This window comes from Aethalodelphis obliquidens, unplaced genomic scaffold (assembly GCF_003676395.1).
Source record: "Aethalodelphis obliquidens isolate GAN/ISIS:26980383/991018 unplaced genomic scaffold, ASM367639v1 scaffold7, whole genome shotgun sequence".
Taxonomy (NCBI): domain Eukaryota; kingdom Metazoa; phylum Chordata; class Mammalia; order Artiodactyla; family Delphinidae; genus Aethalodelphis; species Aethalodelphis obliquidens.
Genome location: NW_020837951.1, coordinates 54,293,360 through 54,319,484, shown reverse-complemented (window position 1 = coordinate 54,319,484; position 26,125 = coordinate 54,293,360). Strand labels below are relative to the sequence as shown.

The window sequence follows — 26,125 nt, the reverse complement described above, 5'->3', positions numbered from 1 at the left end:
GATGAAGCATGTGTTTTAAACTATAGAATAACATTTGCATATTACTTCAGGGTACTGCAACCATGGCAATTCAGAGTTTTGTCGTTCCTGATAGACTGCTTGCAATATATACATCCATTAACAGGATTATCACTTGAAGAGACAATCGTATTTTTACTGAAAAGGTTTTTTGAGGATAAAATTTATTGATATTTAATGAAGCATGAAGCTTCTAAATGAACCATGAAAGCAATAGCTAAACTAATTAACTGCACACAAAGGCTCCCAGAATACATATGTGATGTGGGCTGTGTGCTTATCAATTGTGCCTGGTTACACTGACATCCTGGATGACATGCTCCTTATATGTGCTTTGTGGAACAACAGTAAATCCTTCTGTAATGCATGCAATAAAAGAGGAAATAACTGTTTAGGTTTCCTGCAAATGCGGATGGGATATTTAAGTCAAGCATTGCAGGGTTTATAGGTTATAATTTAGTGGAGTTAAGACTAGTAATAACAACATATTATTTCCACACACTTGATTTAAGCCTCTATCTATGCTGTTTCATTGAATGATAAATTGTTCCCTGGTTCTAAAAATACACATCTTCCTCCCTCCCCTTTCCCCTCTAAAGAAAGACCAAGGATGCTAAATAACATGAGGTGAACATTTCATTGTGCAACAGGGATTCTTGTGGGCTTTTTTCAACTGCATGTGAAAACATACCCTGTTGGAGGGCTCTAATTTTAAAAAGAGAGCAAACCACTCTGGCTTTGGCGGTTATTGCAAGTTGCACCAATTTGGGAGGCAAATGACTTACCCTAACGGAGCTGTTCACATTGACCTTTATCAGTGACCATCTTCCTTTTTAATCCAGTGGCTACCTACTCAGCCATAGACACCTACTCTCTGCCTCATTATCACAGAGTTTAGCTCTCAATGAGTACCTTATAATTTCCTCATGCACCTTTCTGAAAATGATATTCGTATACTAATAAAGGAGTCTGACAAATCATTAAGACCCATAATAATCGTGCATACTAATGCTATAGAGGCAGGCACTCTAAAGGACATTGGAACATTGAACTTGAGTGTGCATCAGAATCCCCCAGAAGGCCTGTGAAAATGCCAGTAGCTAGGCCCTACTGATTCAGTAGGTATGGGGTGGGGCCTAGAACTTGCATTTCTAACAAGTCCTCAGGTGATGCTGATGCTGTTCGTTCAGGCACGACACTTTGAGAACCATTGCAGTACTACATGCAGACTAGGGTGGAAAAGGCCATTTCAGGGACACCCTTCAAGGAAGTCACAACCAGGGAAGGATATGGTTTGTCTCAAATAGCACCTAGACTCCCATCTAATATTCTTTTCTTTCTTAAAAAGTATTGCCATTTTTTCTCTAAGACATCCTGGGCCCTCTTCACCAGACAAGGCTTCGAAATTTATTCAAACTTAGGTATAAGTGACCCTTGGCAGTTTAAAAGGCTGTCCTTAACAAGGATATGTACATTTTAATGGGGGTGAAATGAAAAGAATGAAGCTCTGAAGAAGATATTTCATATATCTGCTCTGCAAAGAAAACAAATGGGCTGAATATTGAAAGGGTAAAAATAAAGTTTATAATGCAGTCATACTGAACAATTACGTGAGAATCTGTGTCATGGCCGGGTCATGAGCCTGGGAAAATGACTCGGTTGCAGATCAAGTGGGCCGTGTAATGGGTCAGTGGTTCCAGGTGTAATTGTCCCTGATGTCACTGGCTGCACAATCACGTTTATTCTCCTGCTTTTTACTGGCTTTTCAGTCTTTCAGCAGTAATTTAGTAACATGTGACCTTTTCAGTTTTTCACCCATTAGTACTAGTATTTTTTCTTTAAATAGCTTTTTTTTCTGAGTATAAAAATAATGCATGTTTACTGTAGAAAACAATTTTAAATACTGAAAAAAAGATAAAAGTAAAAGAATAATGTAAAATCACCTACCAGTACCAGTATTCCCCAAACACAGAGGTATCCAGTGTTAATATTTAGGAGATAAATATGTGTGAATATCCTGTGATATGAGATAGTGGTAATAAATACCTTAATAAAGTTTTGTGTTTTCTTGTCTTTTCTTTCACTACCTTGTGTTATGAACTTTCCCCCATGTATTTCAGTATTCTTTGAAAGTACAGCAGACATTATTTTCAGTGTGTGAGAAGTATACTATATTTATTTAATTAAGTTTGGTTTCTTTTTTGTTAAAACTATATTATCACAAATATCTTTTCAAATGATGGTAGATTATTGGGTCAAATGAACATTTTTTTAAAATACCCTTGACTGTATTACCAAGTTGCTTCCCAGATGGGTTATGTCACATTTTATACCTTCTACTCGATCTACTAGCAGAAAATTGAGAGTGTCTATTTTATGTCTTGTCTACTGGATTCTTTTTTTTTGTGAACTGTGGAACATAGGAATGTTTGTCTTTATTATTGATTTGTAAGGCCTCTTTACATATTAAGCCCATAACCCTTTGTTATGTAGAATGCTGGTATTTTCCTAGTCTTTTGATTGCTTTTCAATTTTGTTTATGGTACTTTCTGAGCTAAAATATTTTTGCAGTTCTATCTATTTATCTTTGCCTTCTGCATCCTAAAATTTAAAAAGAATCTCAGATATTTTCTTTTAGTTGTTTTTTATTTTTGATAAATATTTATTAATAATATTTAGCTCTTAATTTCCCTGGAATTTATTTTGGTATGTTATGGCTGATTGTATTTTCGAATGATGACTGAAACCATCTCTCCCATTCCATGTGCTTTTCTGTAGTGTGACTTTGCTGGTTCCTTCTTTATTTTTCCACTCCTTTGAATTTGAGGGAGTCCTGAGATTTCTTTGGCCAGCAATATATGGCAGAAGTAGTGCTGTGCCTGTGGTAGGCGTGGCCCTTAACTGGCCTGAAAGTCAGCCGCTATGCCGTGAGAAACCCAAGCCATATGCAGAGACCATGTTTAGATGTTCCCATTGACAGCCAGGATACGAGGGAACCACCTTAGAAGTCTACGCAGTTTACCCTTCAGGTAACTGCAGCTCTAGTTGACATCTGAGTGGCGTGCATGAGAGACCCTAAGTGAGAAGTGCCTTCCTGACCAGTCAACTCCCAGAACCACAACAGATAATAATAAGTTGTTGTTTTAAAGACTCTTAAGTTTTGGGGTGGTTTGTAGCAATAGATAATTGGAACATATCTAATGTGAATAGGATTTAGCTTTGATTTTTCCCCAAACAGTAAACAGTTGTCCCACTACCATTTAATGAAGGATCTCCTTTTTCCTACTCATTTGTAATGCCACCATATGCTAGTTGTTATTATATATCTGAGTTATCTGAGGTCATGATCTTTTGCTTCTGTTCTGTTTCTTTGTTCAGTTTAACTACTCTTCTATATTTCACAATTTTTACCTTCATAGCTCAATAATATATTTATTTTCTTTTTCAAAATCTTCTTGACTATTAGTATAGTTTATTCTTCCATATGAACTTTAGAATCCATTGTCAAGGTACTGAGTGAATGAGGAAGGGCCTGTTAGGACTTTGCACTAAGTCAATGGTTCCCCACCTGAGCGTTGTTGTCCCCTGGGGATATTTGACAATGTCTGGGCAGCATTTAGTTTTGGTTATCAACAACTTGGGGGAGTGCTACTGGCATCTAGTGGGTAGAGGCTAGAGATGCTGCTCAACATCCTACAATGCACAGGGTCCCCCCTCCGACCACCACCAAATAAAAGCCCAAAGAATTATTTGGCACAAACTGTCATTAATGCAGAGGCTGAGAAACCCTACATTAAGTCTATGAAAAAGTTTGGAAGAGTCAACACACTTACTATATTTAGTTTTCTCACCTGAAAATATGTATATATTTTTTCATGTCTTCAGAACAAAAAGTAGTTTTTTTCATATTACATGCTATTCCTAGGTATTTTTAATTAAACTTTTTTCCATTAAATTTTGAAACTCATAATTGATAGCATATAAGGAATCTATTGTTTTTGCCATATTTATGTTGTGTGTTGTCACCTTAATGAATTTTCTTTTCCTGTATAGTGATTTTTAGGGGATTCTGTTGAATTGTATGGGTAGGTAGAATTCCTAAATTTAATTTGGTAAAAAGGAGAGAGAGTAAACTCAGTGTTCACTCAGAAAATGTTTGAGCTGGAAGGGATTTGAGAGATTACTTAATCCCTGGCCTTCCTTTAAGTGATGATAAATCTGAGGCCTAGAGAAGTTAATTTACCTGCCTTGCATCACAGTAGAAGCCTAGAGTAGAAAGAAGCACACACACACACACACACATACGCACACAAAAGCCTTTGAATGAGGGCATTGAAATTTCTCATAATTTACATAAAAATATGAAACTTGACACTGTGTTTTAAGCCTTTTGACGTGTTACATAGAGAGGGGAATGACCTTAGAAATGTTCTCTTCTAGTTCCTTCTCCCTCTACACTCTCTGCAATATCCTGGCAGCCCTTCCGTGTATTCTTTCAGGGACAAGAACTCTGCCTCACCAAGAGTTCCCAAGTCACTTCTGCTTGCTAGAAGGTTCTTCCTTTGATTAAGCTGTATTCTGCCTTCTTGAGGCTCACACAGCCATTATAGTTGAATGGTGCTGGAGGAAGCAGAGCTTTTACCTGCTGCAGAAGTGGCAAGTAATAGATGTTTGAAGGGCAGTGGGAAAAATTGTGTTACTGGTCGGTTGACTAGGTGAGCTACGGGGTTGGGAGGGTTTAAAGTTCTGGTTTCCAACTGTACAAGACCCGTGTCAACTGGTCATCCCATAAATACTTGTTGAATAGAATGTAATTTTATATGATGATTTCGCTTTCTACTTCTTTCTCTTCTTTTTTTTTGAGAAGCCTTGAGATAAAAGTTTGGCCCAAGGCAAACTAAGGGTCTTAACCCCAAATGCCCCTTGTTCTGTCACCTTCCAAAGGCTCTCCTTTTGTTGGGGCCTCAGCCAGGGTTCCCCCCGCTGTGGAGGGTGTGAGCAGGTTTAACTAGGAACAGACAATTCTTTTTTTTATTTGGAACAGGCAATTCTTATGCTTCATTAGCAGGCTTCGTTACCAGGCAAGGTCGCTGTGCCATGGGGACTCCCTCCAAACTCTCATTGACATAATGAAGAACTCTTTCATTATTTTAGACTCCTGAAGGCAGAATTCTTCTTCAGAACAAAGACAAAGACAGTAAGGCCACAATGCAAAGGAATTCCCTCAGTGCTTAACAGCTAATTGGTCAATTTTCTGCAATTATTATTATGCCTGGAAATAATCTCCTTACAGCCTCACTCATTGCTTGTAAACTTTCTTTGAGATGGGAATCTTTTAAATTATGCTGTCAAGTTGATATGCTGAAATTAGATTTTTTCCTTTTCCTTAACAAGGTGCTTGCTGTCCCCAAGCAGCCTGAACATTGGTTCCATGGCAAACTTATATTTGGCAGGTAAATAAGCAGGCACTGGTTGCAGTAAAACCTGTAGTTCAGCAGTGATTCTACTGAAACCTAAGGTTTAAGAAGAGTTGAGCAAACTCAAACTGAACCTCTTTTTTAAACTATTGAAAAAGATGGTTAACCATCTCATTTCTCTTTTCTCCTGAAAATTCATGCATTTTGTCTGAGCCGGAAGAGTGGTAGATTTTGTATTCTCTAGGTTTGCAGATAAAAGGGAGGGAGAGGGCTTCCCTGGTGGCGCAGTGGTTGAGAGTCCGCCTGCCAATGCAGGGGACACGGGTTCCTGTCTTGATCCTCGCAGAGCGGCTGGGCCCGTGAGCCATGGCCGCTGAGCCTGTGCGTCCGGAGCCTGTGCTCCGCAACGGGAGAGGCCACAACAGTGAGAGGCCTGCGTACCGCAAAAAAAAAAAAAAAAAGGAGGTAGAATCTGTCTGGGGGCAATTCCAGATTCAATTGGTGGACTGAAATGGAATTGATTTTTGGGCACAGTTGTAAAGTAGGGTGTCTCTGTGTCCCTTTTCACTCCTTATCCCCTCCTCTGTGCTTACCCTTTTCTCCTCCAGCGTATCATCTCTTCATGAACATTCCTGTCCCAAACCCGACACTCATTGTGTAGAAGGAGTCTACCATCTGCCATTTTCATTCTATTTTGAAAGCCAAAGACACTTTTTTTAACATCTTTATTGGAGTATAATTGCTCCACAATGGTGTGTTAGTTTCTGCTTTATAACAAAGTGAACCAGCTATACACATACATATATCCCCATATCCCCTCCCTCTTGCGTCTCCCTCCCACCCTCCCTACCCCACCCCCTCTAGGTGGTCACAAAGCACCGACCTGATCTCCCTGTGCTATGCGGCTGCTTCCCACTAGCTAGCTGTTTTACGTTTGGTAGTATATATAAGTCCATGCCACTCTCACAGTTCGTCCCAGTTTACCCTTACCCCTCCCCGTGTCCTCAAGTCCATTCCCTACGTCTGTGTCTTTATTCCTGTCCTACCCCTAGGTTCTTCAGAACCACTTTTTTGTTTTTTTTTTTTAGATTCCATATATATGTGTTAGCATATGGTATCTGTTTTTCTCTTTCTGACTTACTTCACTCTGTATGACAGACTCTAGGTCCATCCACCTCACTACAAATAACTCAATTTTGTTTCTTTTTATGGCTGAGTAATATTCCATTGTATATATGTGCCATATCTTCTTCATCCATTCATCTGTCGATGGACACTTAGGTTGCTTCCATGTCCTGGCTATTGTAAATAGAACTACAATGAATATTGTGGTACATGACTTTTTTTGAATTATGGTTTTCTCAGGGTGTATGACCAGTAGTGGGATTGCTGGGTCGTATGACAGTTCTATTTTTAGTTTTTTAAGGAACCTCCATACTGTTCTCCATAGTGGCTGTATCAATTTACATTCCCACCAACAGTGCAAGAGGGTTCCCTTTTCTCCACACCCTCTCCAGCATTTATTGTTTGTACATTTTTTGATGATGGCCACTCTGACTGGTGTGAGGTAATACCTCATTGTGGTTTTGATTTGCATTTCTATAATGATTAGTGATGTTGAGCATTCTTTCATGTGTTTATTGGAGATCTGTATATCTTCTTTGGAGAAATGCAAAAGACATTTTTTTTTTTTTTTTTTTTTGCGGTACATGGGCCTCTCACTGTTGCGGCCTCTCCCGTTGCGGAGCACAGGCTCTGGACGCGCAGGCTTAGTGGCCATGGCTCACGGGCCCAGCCGCTCTGCGGCATGTGGGATCTTCCCGGACCGGGGCACGAACCTGTGTCCCCTGCATCGGCAGGCGGACTCTCAACCACTGCGCCACCAGGGAAGCCCGCAAAAGACATTTTTGACTGCCTCAGAGGTATTTGCACTATTAAGCAAGTCCAATGAATGTAGTAGAATACAGTAGAAAGTAGGATTGGTTGGGTGCTGATTACCTGGATTTTTATCCTGACTTTGCAATTGAATAGCTGTGTGGCCTGGGATAAGTCACTTTACCTCTCTGGACTTGAGTTTTACCATCTGTAAGGAAATTGGAAACATGATCTCTGTTATTCCTTCTCGACATATAAATCTGTGAATTCAAAGCATGGTGGGAGCATGGATCCATCATTTTCTCATGGGGGAAACTCTTGAAATGATTTCATCCTCTATTCTGGTTTGGGGGTAGTCTTTTATATTATGAGAGGTGAAAGGTTTTCAGATGTGATCTGGGTAGGAAGGGGAATTAACGCTTACTGAGTATTTGGTTTGTGCCAGCCAGGTGCTAGATAGTTCATTATATGTTCTCACTAAGCTAAGCTTGGCAGGGAGGTTTAGTCTAAGTGATTTGGTCAAGTTCACACAGCTACAAAGCCACAGACCAAACTTAGCCTCCTGGCCTTATGACTTGGCTCCAGCAGGCATAGATCCTTTTCATCTCCATACTGCTGACCCCACTCACCGTACATCCACATTTTTCTTCTCCTTATGTCAATATTTTTATTTCATAGCGAAAGCAGAGAGCAGCCACATGCCTGGGGACAGTTGGTGGCTGGTTAGACTCTGCTTTTAGGTCAGTGCAGTTTTGAAAGATGAAATTTTAAGGCAGAATTTTATAAAAGATTCCTTTAAAGGATTCATTTATATTGTTTTTAAGGTTGAGATTTCTGGTAGAAAGGGGCCCTATCGAACTGCATGGGAGGGTTTCCCTTCAAGCACCTCATGTTTATTTTTTGTTGAACCTGACACCCTGTGTAACTGTCTTTGTGCTCCTCTGTGTGTGTGTGTGTGTGCGTGTGCGTGCGCGCGTGTGTGCACGCAAGTGCCTATCACGTTCTTAATCTCTAATATATATCCTGATGAATTGTGCAAACTTAAGACTATTAATCAACAGAAAAATCAATACCTTCTATAGTAAGATTCATGGAGATGCTTGTTTTCGTATTGTGTTCCTAAATATTGTCATCATTATCAGCATCATTGTCTCCTCAACGTTCCAACAGCTTTTTGATCGTCCCTTTTTTTTTTAACAGATATCATTTTGTGTTGTAATTCTCTTGATCTCTGTTTTACCTTCTCTTTCTATGCAATTTAGCCCCTGACTGAGTGAATGAAGAAATGAAGTTGATGTTATGTATCAAAAATTCCTGAAAGTGAGAGGGGTTATATAACGGACATTTATCTGCTACCATAAAGGTTAAAATAATGTCATCTATTTATACTTGCATGCATGACACCTTTTATGGCACCTACAGGGAACAAATTAAGGTATTGTTCCTCACTTTTGCTTATATATGGAAACCAAGATGTTGGAGGCTGTGGGTGCTGTTTGTTCTAGCTTTGGGAGAGAAGAATCAGTTTCCAATTGTCCTCTCTTCTCCCCATTTTGTACTATCTGTCTAGTCGTGTGGAGGGTGGTGGTCAAGGATGTATGAGCTCATGGACATCTGTGCATGTTTTTGGAGTGGGGCTACCTGAGTTTGAATCCTCACTCTGATGGAATTACTGTTTTCTGAATCTCAGGTTGTCTCCTCTGTGAAATGGGATGGTAATAATCAGGGTTGTTGTGTGAGCTGACTGGTTAATCCAAGTATAGAGCCAGGCATCCTCCCCTGGTACCAAGTAAATCTTCTACTAATGTCAGCTCTCTTTTTTTTTTTTTTTTGGCTGCGCGTTGCTGCATGCGGGCTTTCTCTAGTTGTGGCTAGAGGGGACTACTCTTCATTGCGGTGTGTGGGCTTCTCATTGTGGTGGCTTCTCTTGTTGTGGAGCATGAGCTCTAGGTGTGCAGGCTTCAGTAGTTGTGTCACATGGGCTCAGTAGTTGTGACTTGCAGGCTCAGTAGTTGTGGCGCACAGGCTTAGTTGCTCCACGGCATGTGGGATCTTCCTGGACCAGGGCTCGAATCCATGTCCCCTGCATTGGCAGGCGGATTCTTAACCACTGCACCACCAGGGAAGTCCCTCTCATTTTGTTTTTAATGTATAGATGTATTATTATTAGTAGTAGTAGTAGCAGTGGTAGTAGTAAAGTATAAGTTCTTGGTGAGGAAGTATGATCACCATGTTGATATCTATGTAACCTCTACGTTTCCTTTGTGATATTTATGAATAGCTAAGAAGAGGGAGAGGAGAGGAGTTTGTTATACTCCTGTTTCCAAGGAGGGCTTCACAGAAAAGGTGACAAGTCCCACAGTTTGGAAAGGGCTGTGTCCATGGGGAGGAACTGTGTGTGTAATGAGGTGTAGAGTCAGCCTGTGGGGAGTGAGAGAGGAGGACAGGTTAGGAATGGCAGGGGCAACAGAAAAGAGCCGCCCCCCCCACCGCCCCAACACTGGGCATCCCAGCAATCTCCCTATTTTGAATAATAAAACACTTTTTTCCTTTTAGCCTTCCTGCCACCTACCTGTGGAAAGTGGCTCAGTGTTAACAATAAAAGGTATGGGCATTACCTGTCCATAGACATTTAGTGAGTGTCTGCCCTGAGCGCAACATCATTGTAGCCTGGTACTCTGGGGGTGAGGGGTTGGGGGTGAAGGTAGATAAGGTAAGTTCTCTATCCTCAGGTTCCTGCCAGTTATAAGGCGGAAAGGTAAGATATAGGTACAGGTAATATATAATGTAGAAGTGATCAGTAACACAAAAGATTCAAAAATAACATTACCTGGGATTTTAGAGGAGGGATAAAAGCACCTTAAACTTGGGATAGGAGACAGGAATCTGGAAGGTTTGTTTCAAGGAGGGGGTAGAATGTTAGCTGGTCTTTAATGGTGGTAGTTGGGAGTTGTGGGTCCTGAGGGGCAGTGGGCAGGGATTCCCAGCTGCCTGGAATGGAGTATGTATGAAGGAACTGGGGCCTCCTGTGAGTACAGCAAGGAAACTGATATAGCCAGATCTCATCTAGGGTCTGCGATAATTAGTAAGAGTTTTCCTGAACCTATTTTTGCTATAAAAAAAGGGGGGAGGGGTTGAGAGCTAAAGCATTCTCAGTATTCAGAGTTAAATGTTAACTCCTTTGTGTAGTTAACGACTAACTTATTCTTTCCTATGCAAAAGAAAAAAAAAAGAGAGGGAGAAAACAATGCATTAACCACCTAATTTTTTTAAAAAATTGCGGTTTACTTGTGTGGATGCTTATTTTCAAGGTAATACATATGTAGCGATTATAAAGATGTGTGCAAACTTGAACAACAGCAGACACACCTTCATAAGTTCCCTGTGTGGCTTCTGCAGGGTTCTCAGAGAGTTAGCTATTTTCGAACACATTCCTAGTTTAGCCATTAGAAAATTATGGGTTTTATTTGTATAAACTCAGCAGTTAAAATAGCATTTCCAGAAAGGTGGGTGAGCTCATCGCCTTCTGAACCAGGCAGGTTAATGACCTGCCCAGTATTGTTCACGCGGGCCAGTGCTGGCTGACTTCACCAGCAGTTCCACTTGAAGGGAGACATTGTTTCTTAGGCTGCATTTGTTAGATGCTTTCCTCTCTGCACACCAGCCCTTGCTGAACGTGCTAGCAGTCTCTGAATGTACAAGCCCCGCGCATACTTTATGAAAGCAAAGAGCAGGTAGACCTGGAAATGTATGCAAAGTACTCTCTGCGCAGCTGTCTGAGGCCCCCAGCCAAGAAAAAGATGTAAACACCTTTATCCCCACACTTTTACACAAACTGCCTATGGAAGCTCCCCAGTGAGAGAGCTTCTTACTTCTACCACTTTTAAATGTCAGTGACCAAACAGCCTGGGAACATGAATAACTTAAGCATGAGGTGCTTTTGCTGGTGGTTCTGATGACTTTTCAAGAAGAATAATGGTAAAGTATGGAATGGAGGTATGCAGGGGAAGGGGATTAGGGATTGTAGAATTTGTATTTGCTGTGAGAAATGAAAATATACCGTGGTGTTGAACTTTAAGAACTTAGGATATTACCTGCATAACGTTCAGTTTGGTGAAGGGATAAATGGCTGGATGAGATGTCGAGTGCTAGGGCAAGGTGGCTAGAAAAGTAAGAGGCAGATGGTGGGTGAAACACCTTTGATTATACCAATAACGGTGAATGGGTTTGACTCTGAAGATGCTATTCTGCATACAATCAATGGAGAAAGAAGAGCAATGTAGTTTTAAAAAGTCAAATTGAATGCTCTTCAGAATGAGTGCCAAATAGAATCCTGGTACATTGGTTCTGGCCTCTTTTAAATGAGTGTTTTTTGCATTATCCTCTCCTTCCACTATGCTTATCTAGAGTACTGTTTAATTTTTATTACTAGGTTAATCCCTGTATTAAAGACATAAGACCTTTCATCTGTAGGTAGGAGAATAGGTGTTTGAGGTGAACTTTCTTCAGGGTTCTGTCCTTACTGCAGAAAAACCTAATTCACTGTTGAGTGGATTGAAACTGCAGATGCTAATTTAGAAATCCGTTTGCCAGATTCAGGTGACTCTGATAAGACTTTTGTTCTTTACAATCTTATGTGTTTGTGCGTGCATTCTTGGGAAGATTGCTGCTGGGTAGTGTTGCATGTCAGAGATGAGGGAAGTTTAGTTATTAACCCCACGTAGAGGGTAAAGGGGGTGCAATAGGCAGACTGTGGAATGAGGAAAGGGCCAGGTTGAAACATTTCCAAAAGGTATTTTTGTTGTTTATACTTGTTAATTATTAATATTAATTATTGATGAAAAGCGGTTTTGAGTTACATGCCACACATTGTTTAGGAATAAATTATCACATTTCTTATCTGGAACTATAGTAGATATTAAACTGTTTCAAATAATCAATATGTATTAATTTAGCAAGATTTTCCCTCTCCTTCAACATTAAAGACAAAAATTCATTAATTTCTGACTCATAAAGAGTTTTTGTGAAAGTGTGCTCTTCCCTCAGCTTTGGGTGGCTTTTAACACTAAATGAGTATGTTAAGAACTTTAACCAAATTAGGTCAATAATTAAAAAGTATCTTTAGAACAAAGTATATATTTTATGAAAGACACATAGATAATACATAAGGCTTTGTAGGTTAAAATTGCCAAATTAGTTGTGAGTATCGTGCTTTGTCTCAAATATCTGAGCGTTTTCAGATATGCACTCTATGATCATCTTAGTTTCTTGGAAATGAGCTTTTTAGGCATTTCCATATTTTGTAGTTTATCATATAGGTTTAAGTGAAGTATATTTTGTTCAAATTCCAGTGGGCAGAGATGTACAGGATTGAAGACAGCTCTGCAAGTCAGAACTGGCTGATGATCATAGTCTGTGTATGTGTGTGTGTGTGTGGGGGGAATTGGGGGTAGAAGGAGAAGAGGGGAGGAGAGAGAGGAGAGAAAGAGAGGTTGAGATTGAAGGTCTCTCAGACAGAAAAGGAATTGATATGACTTGGAGACCTTGCTCTCACAGTCAGGCTATAAAAGTCAATGTTTAATTCTTAGGTATTACAGGCTTTTTGAATGTTATTAAGATTCATTTTAGCCTCAGTCTTAAGGACTGTGTGTTGGGCTTCCTGTGGCCTTTACTCATTCTGATCATTTGGTTCTACTATGTAATAGCATAGCAGTCACAGCATTGGCAACCCAAAGAGTTGTTTGATTGAGAAAATAGCACGCACAGTTGAACCATCTCTGGGGTTTGCTGGCAGTGTATTTTCCCAGTAAGGAGAAGTTGTAATAGTGGCTTGAAAACCTTACCTAAGGTGGAGTAAGTAGTCTGATCCTGGATCAGTTCATTCTCTCTGTCATCTGAAAAACTTGCCCACTGACCTCATCCATAGCTTGGTGTTTGATCTCTGTGAGAAATTGATTCACCACTTTTCACAGCCCCAATCTAAGATTCTCTGGGGGATCTGGAAAAGTCTGCCTTACCTTTATGAAGGTTATGGCCATTTAAACCTTGCTTTTGATGGGCTCACTTCATTTTGGGAAGAAAAATTTTGCATTTGTGAAAAATGAGAGACACTTGGCTTTTTCAAGGGAGCTGACAGCTATTGGTTTCTCCAGAGAGGATTACTGGTGAAGACAGTTATGAAGAGAACAAGTAACTCTTTTAAATGAACAGCATGTTCTTGCTTAAATATTTCCCAGAACAATTCTAAAGAAATATAATACAGGTAAGTTTTATGTTCTCATTGTGAATTATGTTTACAAGAAATAAAAATAGGATTAGAATCATAGAGGAGGAAAAGCTTTTTTGTACCGGTGTCTTATATTTTACATGTCATGAATTCTAACCATTTATAAAATTATCTGGTTTCTTGCCCCTACTCACGGTTGATGTTTTTCTTCCTCTTTTTCCATCTAGAGAACTTTGAATTATTTTTATTCGTAAGTGAAAAATGTATTACAGCTTTATTTCCTTTTATTAATAATTCCTTCTTGCCCTTAACTACATCTCTGACTTTTTGGCATGTTAAAGTCCAATGAGCTCATGCTTAATCATGTATAAACAACCATCTAATTATATGGTTTTGAATTTTCATTTGACCAACTAAACAAAATTGACACAGAAAAGAGAAACCTGACAACCTCCCTGTCTTTGGATACCTGGCCTTTCTCTCCCTCACTCTCTATTCTTGCATTTAGTAAAATGCATGTTAAAACTTATCAAAAAATCAGTTTGCATTTGCCAAGTTTCTGAGGTAAAATTGTTCTTTTCAAGGCTACGTGTCAAAAAACAAGTCAGTTAAGCTGAATTATATGTCTTTTTTACATATTTTTTTCGGACTCCATTCTTTCCTCCTCTAGAGGGAGGTGTTACTAGAATTCCTTGTGCTACTGGTGTCAGATGACAGAGCATCCAGTATTCATGAGGCAAGATTTCTCAATCTTCATCCCCTTACTTTCTCTACTGAAGTACAATAACAAGGATACCAGTTGCCACATCTTCCCACCCTCCCCCGGACCACTATGACTAACACATTTTTGAAAGAAGATAGTGGGAAAGTCTTTCCAAACAAAGGTGCTTACTGTGTTTAAAGAGGAAGGAAGTTGTCCATTCCCTTTTTTCTCATTGGCTTGGTCCTAGAATTAGAACATGGAGCAAAATCTCTTCTGAAATTTGCAATGGTTTTACCATAGCTAGCTTGCTGTGTTTGAAAGCAGAAGACCAAAGAAAAGATAACTCCCTTTATTATTATTTTTTCTGGATTCTTCACAAGATCAGTACCTAGGAGAGTAGGTTTGGTTATCTAGTACCTAATAGCTATAAGAGAGAAGAAAGGAAAGGGATACCTTTGAAATTTGGTGAAAGTGATTTATTTTCTCACTTTCTTCAGCCTTAAGATCTAACTTGATTTCTCAAAGTACTATGACTCTGAAGCATGCATATCTCTAAGTGCTAAAATTTATGTAATTTTATTAAACTTACTATCTAAGTAGGTTTATTTAGAAGCAAATTATAGACTCCATTTTGAAAATTTAGACTTAGAATGATCACACTAAGGTGATTGCCTAAACAGTTTTCTTTATTGAAAATATTTTAGCAATACCTTTATAATTTTTCTGCTCATTTTAAGTAGCTAATATTACCCAGTGATTCACAGGTATTTATGTAATATTTTATTTCAAACTGTAGATTTGTATCAAGGTTCATGTTCCTTCTCGTGCAAGAAGATCATAGTGAGACTTCTGCCTTTCCTTGTTATTTTTGTTTTGTTACGGGTGTTTAGAACAAAGAGAAGAACAAATTCTGGCAGACTTTATACTTTGGTTCAGCTGGAGCAGTCAAAAGAGGAGGTATCTAACCACCAAATCAAGGCCTTTACTTAATTGACCTTTGGAGAATTGGGGAGGAATTTTATTTCTCTCCTTCCCATTTACATTTAAAGCCATAGGAATTTTTTATGTTGCTTATGATTTGTTATTAATTCTCTTCTAAGAATTTGTAAATTATTTAGGAAATGTTTTTGATTCAGTTAGCATTCAACTTTTTATTCACATTTATTTTCAGCTTTCATATTCAAATTCAGATAAATAATAATACTCCTTAAAAAAAGTATTACTTTAGGGAGAACATAAGCACCACTTTTTTTTTTAATTGAATGAAAGATTCTCTGAAGTCTATAGTGCTTTACAGTTTTCAAAAGTTGTTACATGATTTCATATAATCCCACAGTAACCTTCTTTCCCCTACCCCTATGTTGCTCCTCCCCACTTCCCAGTTCCCACTGGTAACCACTAGTTTGTTCTCTATGTCTGTGAGTCTGCTTCTTTTTTGTTTTATTCACTAGTTTGTTGCATTTTTAGATTACACATGTAAGTAATATCATATAATATTTGTCTTTCTCTGTCTGACTTACTTCACTTAGCATAATGCCTTCCAAGTCCATCCATGTTGCTGCAAATGGTAAAATTTCATTCTATTTTATGGCTGAGTAGTATTCCATTGTGTGTGTGTGTGTGTGTGTGTGTGTATACCATATCTTCTTTATCCATTCACCTGATGATAGACACTTAGGTTGCTTCCATACCTTGTTAGTTGTAAATAGTGCTGCTGTGAACATTGGGGTGCATGTATCTTTTCAAATTAGTGTTTTTTGTGGGGATTTTTTGGATATATACCCAGGGAGTAGAATTGCTGGGTCATATGGTAGTTCTATTTTTAGTTTTTTGGGGGAACCTCCGTACTGTTTTCCACAGTGGCTGCACCAATTTACATTCCCACCAACAGTGTAGGAGGGTTCCCTTTTCTCCATATCCTCGCCAACATTTGTTATTTGTGTTCTTTTTGATGATAGTCATTCTGATAGGTGTGAGGTGATAGCTCATTGTGGTCTTGATTTGCATTTCCCTGATGATTAGTGATGTTGAGGGTCTTTTCGTGTACCTGTTGGCCATCTACATTTCCTCTTTGGAAACATGTCTATTCAATTCTTCTGCCCAGTTTTTGATCAGGTTGTTTGTTTTTTTGATGTTGGGTTGTATGAGCTGTTTATATATGTTGAATATTAATCCCTTATCAGTCATATCATTTGCAAATATTTTCTCCCATTCAATATATTGTCTTTTCATTTTGGCGATGGTTTCCTTTGCTGTGCAAAAGCTTTTAAGTTTAATTAGGTCCCATTTGTTTATTTTTGCTTTTGTTACCTTTGCTTTAGGAGATGGACCCAAAAAGAATTATAAGCACTACTTTTAATTTAGATCTTTTTCATACTGGCATCAATCTGTATTATGATTGCTTTTTTGTTTTGATGAGAAAGAATTTGGGTTGGAATTGGTGTTCTTTTTTGTTTGACCTAATTTCATTATTATTAATTCAGTTATTGTTGATATAGTGTCTGAATTAGTACCTGTGGGATATAGAGATAAAACAGTCACAATTACTTTAATGCTAACTCATGCCCCAATTATATTTACAGAAGTGCTTAGATTACTCTAGTTCTCTTGTAAGTTCAAAAATGGCATTAAATAAAAGAAACACGGGGAACTTGCACTATGTAGGCCTTAGTCAGATTGTCTGTGTGTTGAGACTTGTGATGTTAAAAATTTTTTAAATATTTTGGTGGTTGGGGTAATGTTATGTAATTTTACACAATGACAAGTTTCAAGTTGCTTGAGCCAAAGGGTAGATATTTCAGCTTTCCAGTCTCTCCAGTTTTAATTGAATCTGTAGTGGATGTGACTTACTCTACCAACTCAGGTATAAATGAAAGCGTTCTTTAAATTATTTCCTTTAATTGAAAACAAATCAGACTCCAGTACCCTGAAATTTAATATCAGTCATTGTCGGTTGGAGTACCTAATACCTTGCCAGAGAGACGAGATCCCAGGGTCTTTGTGCAGAGCAGAATATACCAAGAGCTTTTCTGGTTCTTGGTCCAGGTTGATGCTGAGGTGCCTGCTGACCAAGCCCACATGGCCTCTAGAAGTCTGCTCCTTGTGCATTGCTTGGGCACAGAAAGCTTTGCCAAGAGCTGAAGAGCTGGGAGCCCCTAGACCTAGAGCCTGGCCTTTGGACATTTGCCATTGCAGACATTCTCTTCACCCTCACTGCCTTCTCTGAGAGCTGCCTCACTACCTGGGGGACTGTCAAACTGATGTTCTTCCCAGACTTTGGGCAATCTCCCTTCTCCTGGCTTTCTCTTCATAGGTACTCAGAGCACTTGGGTAATCTCAGTGGATTTAGGCCTCCCCACAGGACTAGAAGAAAGGACGAAATCAAGCAGTGTCTACTTTTAGCCCTTTTATAATAACTACCCTGAGACAAAGGAGCACAAAATACAAATAGTAGCTCAACAAATTTTCTTGCATATACCTGGGCTGCTGAATGGACTTTGGAGCCCAGAGTCAAGAATCTAAAGCCTAGAAGCAAAAGATATCTGGTTGATGAGACAGTTGAACAACCTGTGTGACTTCTGGATGCAGGAAGCCAGGCATTTTCTGGTTCTTAGAAATATGGGTGACTTAATTTTTAGTATAAGAGAATGTAATCTCCATAACTGTCATTTCTTTGGGTCGGATGCTTCTGGGCATCTCATCTGAACTTGCAAGCCTGTGTAGAATATGTAACAGAAAAAAATTATGTATGTATCTCTTTGGACAGTTCTGCAGAATTACTGTTTGGTGGAAAACAAGTTAGTCTAGTAGCTTTTAGTGATGGCTGTGTAAGTTGTGACTTTTAGATACTAAGAAGTTATCTCTGTTATGAAGGATCGAATGGGATTTTCCCTTGGAACCAGCTCTTAGGTCCTAAAAAAAAGTTCCATTGGTTTGCATTGACTGCCTTAGACTACTCTCCCTTCGTGTCAAGTCATGTGTACGCGCAGGGAGTAAGGAGAGATGCAGCAAACGAATAATATTTCCAGCTGTTCAGGAACTTAGAGATAAGGACGTATCAACAGTTGTGTTCACCAGGGATCTCTGTCTTTCTTTCTTATATATCACAACTCACATTTAAGAGGGAACTTCTCACTTTTATTTGTGTCCTTGAACTATATTTGCCTTAGAAGTCATATTCTTTATTCATTCACCCAACAAGTATTTGTTGAGCACCTCCTCTCTGACAGAGGTCCCAGTCATTGTTGCATACAATGAGAGGTCTTTCCAGTGGGCAGCTTTGCCATTTCTCTTACAGTCTCTGTTTTTAGTTGACCTAGAGGGGAAAAGCAGCTTAGGGAAAACACAATGTTAATTTATGGAGAAGGGTCTGGAATCTAGTACTTCTTACAGTTCCTTCAACAACCCTCTTATTTGTTTTCTTCATAAGATAATTTGGGGTTACTCTGTCCCTTTTATTCACCTCTGCTCAACCTGGTCCAGGCCTTGTCACTGCATCCTGAGCTCAAAGCAACATCTTCCTACCTTGCTCTGCTTTCTTATGTGCTGAAAATAGTGAAATTGTCTTCTTCATAGTCCCTCATCACGTCACACTCATGCTTAAAAGCCTACTATAGTTCTTTTGGAGGGCCTAGCCTTAGAGGGCCTGTGTAATCTAAGAATGCTTTAATAAGAGCATGAATACCTGAGGCTTATAGAGTACTTACTGTGTGCTGGACACTATTCTAAGTGCTTACATATTTTGACCTATTAGTTCTCCAAACAGCCTTATGAAGGTAGGTACAATGATCATCCCCATTTTCTAGGTGAGGAAACAGAGGCACAGAGAGGTTAAGGAACTTGCCCAAGGTCACAGAGCTGGTAAGTGAAGCCATTTTGGCTCTAGCATCTCCATCCTTTACCACTTCCCCATGCTGCCTCCGTATGCCTTCATAGTACATTTCCTCACTTCACTTTGGCAAACCCCCTTTTTGTACCGTCCTCTGCCCTCTGGCCATTAAAAGGCTCCGATCAGGTTTCACCTCCTCCACCAAGCCTCCTCCAGTTTAACAGATCTTTTTCTTGTTTGATCTATCTCTTTGCTCAGCATATGGCAACTCAGTTTAAGATTGGGTGTTTCCTCCTGTCAGAATGGCCATCTTCAAAAAGAACACAAATAACAAGTGTTGGCGAGGATATGGAGAAAAGGGAACCCTCCTACACTGCAAATTGGGGCAGCCACTGTGGAAAACAGTATGGAGTTTCCCCAAAAAACTAAAAATAGAACTACCATATGACCCAGCAATTCCACTCCTGGGTATATATCCAAAAAACCCCCAAAAACACTTATTTGAAAAGGTACATGCACCCCAGTGTTCACAGCAGCACTATTTACAACTGCCAAGGTATGGAAGCAACCTAAGTGTCTATCATCAGGTGAATGGATAAAGAAGATATGGTACACACAGACACACACACACAATGGAATATTACTCAGCCATAAAAAAGAATGAAATTTTGCCATTTGCAGCAATGTGAATGGACTTGGGGGGCATTATGCTAAAAGAAATAAGTGAGACAGAGAAAGACAAATATTGTATGATATCACTTATATGTGGAATATAAAAATACAACAAACTAGTGAATAAAACAAAAAAGAAGCAGGCTCACAGATATAGAGAACAAATTAGTGATTACCAGTGGGAAGAAGGAAGGGGGGGCAATATAGGGATAGGGGAAATAAGGTTGTTATGGGATTATATGAAATTATGTGTGTGAAACTTTTGAAAATTGTAAAACACTATAAATTTTAAAGAATCTTTCATTGAATTAAGAAAGAGATTGGGTGTTTCCTAATCTTTTCATGTGTTGATTAAAACTCTTTCCAACTGGTCGGAAGCTCTTTAGGGGAAAACCCAGTGGCCTAGGACTCCATTAGTACAGCACAGCACCAAGCTCACAGGTGGTGCTTAATAAATGTGACCTGTTCATGGGCTTTGGGAAACTCAGATAGTTTTCTCCCATTAAGTATGCTTCCTTCCTCCTTTTTTTTCTCATCCTTTCTTATATTTGTGCAAGTCCTATTTTTATAGAGTAAGTATAATTTCACCTTGAATTCATATATTTTCACAGATTAATCCCATGTGTAAGCCTTGATGTAAGCCTACTAAATTAGATGGTAAGCAAGAATTGTTTAACCCATCTGTGTATCCACACTCCCTAGAGTATATACTATAGCACAGAGCAGGGGCACAATAAAGGAATACCTGATCAGTGAGACAGAATTACTGAACTATGCCAGTACTGGTATTTCAGTTTTTCAGAGTAATGGTTTGCTTGTTTAACAAATATATCCACTCTCTTCTCATGGGATTGTTAGAAAATTTATCCAGGGAAAAGCAGTAAAATGTGCTTACATTTCCTCTTTGGTTTTCTAGGCTAATTGTTGGTGAACTTTATTTAACACTCTTGCTATACTAAGAGTCTCAATGGAGCAAAGCAGCTTTCAGTTAACTTGGCAAATCATTACAAGAGAGAACAGAAGGGTCAGCATAAGCACTCTGTACTAATTAGTTGATAATTGATGTACAATAGCTGACTGATGGGACTTTAGAATATAAACTTTGGGAATGCTGTTTAATATATCTTTACATCTTTATGAGGTGGTTTGGAGCTATGTGTTCTTAATAACATGTTATCAGGAGTGCCCAGTGGTGGGGAGCAAGACTGAGACTTCATGTCCAGGAATCCAGGGCACTGAGTGGTTCAGAAAGGAATATGATATTTTTTAATCTCTTGGAGTATAAATACGATTCCATTTAATGCAGGGATAAAATAAAAATGAGTAATGCTGGTGATTCCATACTTTGTGGCCAACATTCCTGAATACTGACTAAGGTTAGAAGAGTGTTAGTGTGAAAGTTATATTGTTTCTGGGATAAACTTGGTAGGTTTCCTGAGGGCAGAGTGGTGGGAGATTGCCCAAATCGTGGGAATCTTCATTAATCTGGGTTAGGATTTAATCTATTTATTATCTGGGATCAAGTAATTAATTTTAGATTGGAGTTACAAAAGTAGCCTTTATATGATCTCCTCCTCCTTTTTAAACTTGATCTTCTAAATCTTTATCAACCAATTATATAATCCATAAATTACTCTTAACTTGCTTCCCTAACCGTTGCCTTCTTACGCTGTCATTTACTACCCCATGGGCTTCTCCTCATTGTTTGTCCAGCTTCTGGTCATGTACTCCTCCATCCTTTCTCCCCATCTCCACCAGATTAATCTTGGGTGAACTTGGATTCTAGTGGGATGCACCACTATCTATAGCACAGGGTCCCAGGTGCATGTCAGCAGGCCAGTTACACCAGCATCATCTGGCTTAGTTGGTTTGAAGTGAAGCCTATGAATTTGCATTTTTGGAAAGCTTTCCTGGTGACCCTAATGTGCAGCCAGGTTTGGAGCCATTGGTGAATACATAATGTCCAGTTGTTAAATCAGGCCCACCAGGCTGACTAAACAAGTCTTCTAAGTCTGTCTCCTCCCTTTTTTCTGGTCAAGCCCCCTCATGCAGGCAACCCTGACTTCTCTTCATTTCCCTAGCACATACCACGCCTCCTCCCTTCTGTTTCCGTGTCTACACCTTACTATTTCCTTCCCATTCGTGTGCTCGTTTTTCCTTCATGTTTTACCTCATTGTTTTCTAAAGAGTGTTCTTTAGTATGTGAGTCTTGGTTGAGTCATAGGGGGAAAAAGTGCCCTAAACAAATATATTTTGCATATTATTTGCTCCTCTGGGAGATTTATTATCAGCATTTGCAATTTTTAAAGGCTCTGAGAAGACCTGTAGTAAAGAGATATGTTTAACTTTGTTATATTAGAGTTTCCCAAAGCTATTTGACTATGGATCTCTCCATGACCCCACCTTATTTGTTATCACTGAACACCTTTGGACTTCCTGAGGACCTTTGGGAAATGCCTTTGTTCTTCTTCAGTGAATTATCTGGTAAACAGTGATTCCCACCTTTTCTGAACTCCTGTCTCTATGATTCAGTCTCATGCTTTATTCTGTACAGTCTAGTATCATTATCTGATTGTTCCTAGATGAGTGCATCTTATCTCTACGGAGCTGTAAGCTCCATGGAGACAGGATGCTCTGCTCAGTAGTCCTTACCTCTCATAAGTTTTGTGCAGTTTCGAGCATTTGTAACATACACTGAATTTAAATGCTTTGGCCCTGAATAAGGAAGCCAGCTATTTCATTCTGATTCTCATCTTTTGGTGTTCTTAGTCATCTACCCTTGCCTTAACTGTATTTCAGAGTAACACACTACACAGTCACATATATTCATGAAGTTGTCACTACTGTATTTCAGCAGTAAAACATTACAAATTTGACAAAACACTGTATAGCAAGCCTAGTATGTCTAGTATGCAAGAATATCTTATTTCTAGTTCTAAGGAGGAATATGAATGAAAGCTGGGGAGAGTCTAAGAGTAAGATAAGATGGGAGTGAGGAAAGGCCTGAAGTCTGGAGTCCATCGATGGGAGGATAAGTCTACTGTGTGTTGAGTGGAAGGCCTTGGGTCAGGAGGTATCAGCATGCCGTCCTTGGTCACTCAGGAAAAGAGGTGCTAGAAATATCAGAAAGGTACCAGAAATGAGTTTATAATGTATTTATTAAGTGCCAGGCCCTAAATATATTACACATATGAGATCATTTAATCCTCAGAACAACTCAATGATGTAAGTACTAGTATTAACCCTATTTTAGAGATCAGAACACTGAGGTACAGAAAACTTGAGTAATTTGCCCAAGCTCACGTGGCCATTCAGTGGTGGAGCTAGGGTACAAATCCATGCTTTTAGCTATTGTGCTGTGCGCTGTTACTTCTCACTTCTTTTCTTTCTCTGATTTTCTACTTTTCCATCAAGCTTCAGTGCCTGGGTGTCCATTGATTTACTATTCCATTCTTGAAGTTCCAGCTCAGCAAAACCTTTCCTTGAAATGCATGATCCTGGATTCGAAAACAGTTGCTCTAAAGGGTGTCATTGGGATAATTAGTAACATTTGACTATAAATTGTGTATTATGTACTAGTACTATATCATTGCTAAATGTCTTGAATTTGATGATTGTGTTATGATTATGTATTTAGGGGTGAAGGGCATAAAATCTATGGCTTATTATTAAATAGTTCAACAAATTAATGATAATTAAAACAATAATCTTATATATACAGAGATGGATAGATGAATAGATAGATCAACAGGTGGAATTTATCAATTGATAAATTAGATAAAGAGGATTCATGTACTACTTACAACTATTCTGTAGGTTTGAAATGTTTTAAAGTGAAAGATTGGGAAGAAAACCCTGATCCTTAGAGATGGTAAAGCATATAATAATATATACTAACCCTTTCAATCCTCATAACAACCCTGTATTAGGTACTATTAACTGTCCTGATTTTAGGGACAGGATACTGAGGCACAGAGACTTTTAAGGACCTTGCTCAGTGTTGCACAGCCAGTGGGTGGGTGAGACAGAACTCAAATCCTGATATGCGTTATTTCTGTTTCCAAAATACTCTGCATATGTGTTAGGTTGAACTATATAGAAACTGCTCTTATTTGATCATGTTTGACCTGTAAAGAAAGACATTTCATATGACCCAACCTAGGAGCAGGGATCTCTTTTATGTAATGGTTGCTTTGGTATTCCTCTTCATGGGCAGACTGTGGGCTCTGTGGGGGGGTGGGACTCTGTCTATCTTGCTCACCATTGTCTCCAAGGACTGCCCAGCTCATGGTTGGCATTTGATTAGTGTCAGTTGGTGAACAATACAATAAAAAAAAAGTTGATTACTTCTCCCTACCCCCCTCCCATATATATATATATATATATATATATATATGCTATTTCTGTTCCCCCCAATATCTCTGTCATTTTTAGAGGAACCAGTGGATAAACATAAATCATTCTGAAAGTTGCAGCCTCAGCAGGGGTAATTGCAACATAGTCAACTATTTGACTTCAAGAGAACTCTTTCAACTAATGAAGATGTTAATTAAAAACATGCCCCTGCTAAGATGACCTCTCAATTCAGGAAATGCAAAACGTTTGCGCTCCCCACCAACATGCAGTGATTTTGGCTAGAATGTATGTAGTACTCAGAATGCCATCCACTCGAATCCTTATTTGAGCAGTAAACACATTTTTAAGAAACACTGTACAGTCTCTAAAAATAAGCAGTATTTCAAAATGAAAACCAGCATACAAGTAGTTGGCACATCTGGTAGTCAGAAAAGTTGTACAGTTTGTTTTCAGGGAATGACAAGCCAAGGAATGTTCAAACTTGGCCAGCTGAAAACTTTTCTTCTATCTGTGATGACACCTGGTTTTAAAAAAGTTGGCTCCAGGCTCAAAGCAGAAAGAAATGGGTAGAGAATTAAATAGTATCATTTACTCGTATCTTGTTTTGTGCAAGGAATTATAAAGAACTGTTTTCTTCTTACTTCAAGAAAGAGAATGTAGCAAAAAAAAAAAAAAAAAGTGATGACAGGCATGAACAATAATAACAACAACTACAACAAAAATTGCAGCTAACATCTATCAAGTACCTACTATGCCCTAGGCAACATGTGAAGTCCTTTACGTGTGTAATTAATACTAGATGCACAATAACACCTTATAAAGTGGTGTTATTTTTATTCCCATTTTACAGATGAGAACACATAGAGATAAACACAAATGTTTAAGTAATTTGCCCAAGTCACACGACCAACCTGGGTTGGGGGTTCCCAAGCAGGCTGTCTCCAGAGCCCATACTACAATGCACTACACAATTCTGAGCAGTCTGGAGGTGTTCATTCTGTCTGGCATTATGAAAAAAAATTGGAGTTAGATGGTTGCATTAAGCACAGTGGTTCTTGGTCAGACTGTTATTTGCTTCCCTGTGTGAGAGTGATGATGCCATTTTACAGAACATTCTTACAGCTGCTCCACAAACATAACGTGTTCCCAAGAAATTTACTGTATACGTGCTAAACGTATGTGATAGTCAGAAGCTGTCACTCCTCTATGGTTAGATGAGGCTCAAGTTGACCAGTGAATTTGGGAGTAGAAGGTGTTATAGTGAAAATGATGGAGACACTGGGGAGGGGAAGATTAATGTTTCTTTATTACAGACGGAGAAAATACTGTGAATGTGAGGATCTAGGGTATAGGGTTACAAGGGCAGCTTTGACCAGTGTAAAATTCTAGTCCAGGGAGATAGATTTATAGTTACTACTCCCGCAGCTTCATCTTCCATTCAGACCTAGTTAGCCACACTGTGGAGAAACATCAAAGGATTGACTTAGTTTGAGTCTGTTTTTGAAAAATGGCACTGTTTTAGACAAGAAGACCAGGAGGGCTTCAGTGGAAATAATGTGTATTTAATATCATGTATAACTATCTTTTATTTTCATTCTTAGCTTCATTGACAGACTTTATTGTGTACTGTATAGGCCCTGGGCTAGGTGCTGAGGAAGCAGTGATATCTCAGACAAGAGCTTTGTCTTTAAAAAGCAATAAAGTATAAACGGATGACAGGCATGTAAACATTTCCGTTCCCTGAAGGTGCTGAGGCAAATGTGTTATGAAAGACTGTGGGGGAACGAAAAGAAGAATTGGTCAGATTTGCCCAGTTGGCAGTGGGGGAGAGGAAGTCACAGAGAAGATGACCTTTGAATCAAGACCTTGAAGACAGAGGTGCTCCTAGGTAGACAAGTTAGAGTAAGGCTGTGCCAAGCAGAGAGAAAAGCAGGAACAAGAAAAGGGCTAAAATAATTTTTTCAGCAATCTTATTGGTATTTATCTATGCTAAGGTGTGCATTATTTTCACATCGATTATCTCTGAAATA

General features: G+C 39.0%; 1 protein-coding gene across 4 annotated transcripts in view; it reads left to right on the top strand.

Annotated features, from left to right (window-relative positions):
- Nucleotides 1–26,125, top strand: part of GLIS3 (GLIS family zinc finger 3) — a 506,378-nt gene that overhangs the window by 148,204 nt on the left and 332,049 nt on the right. The window lies entirely within an intron of this gene.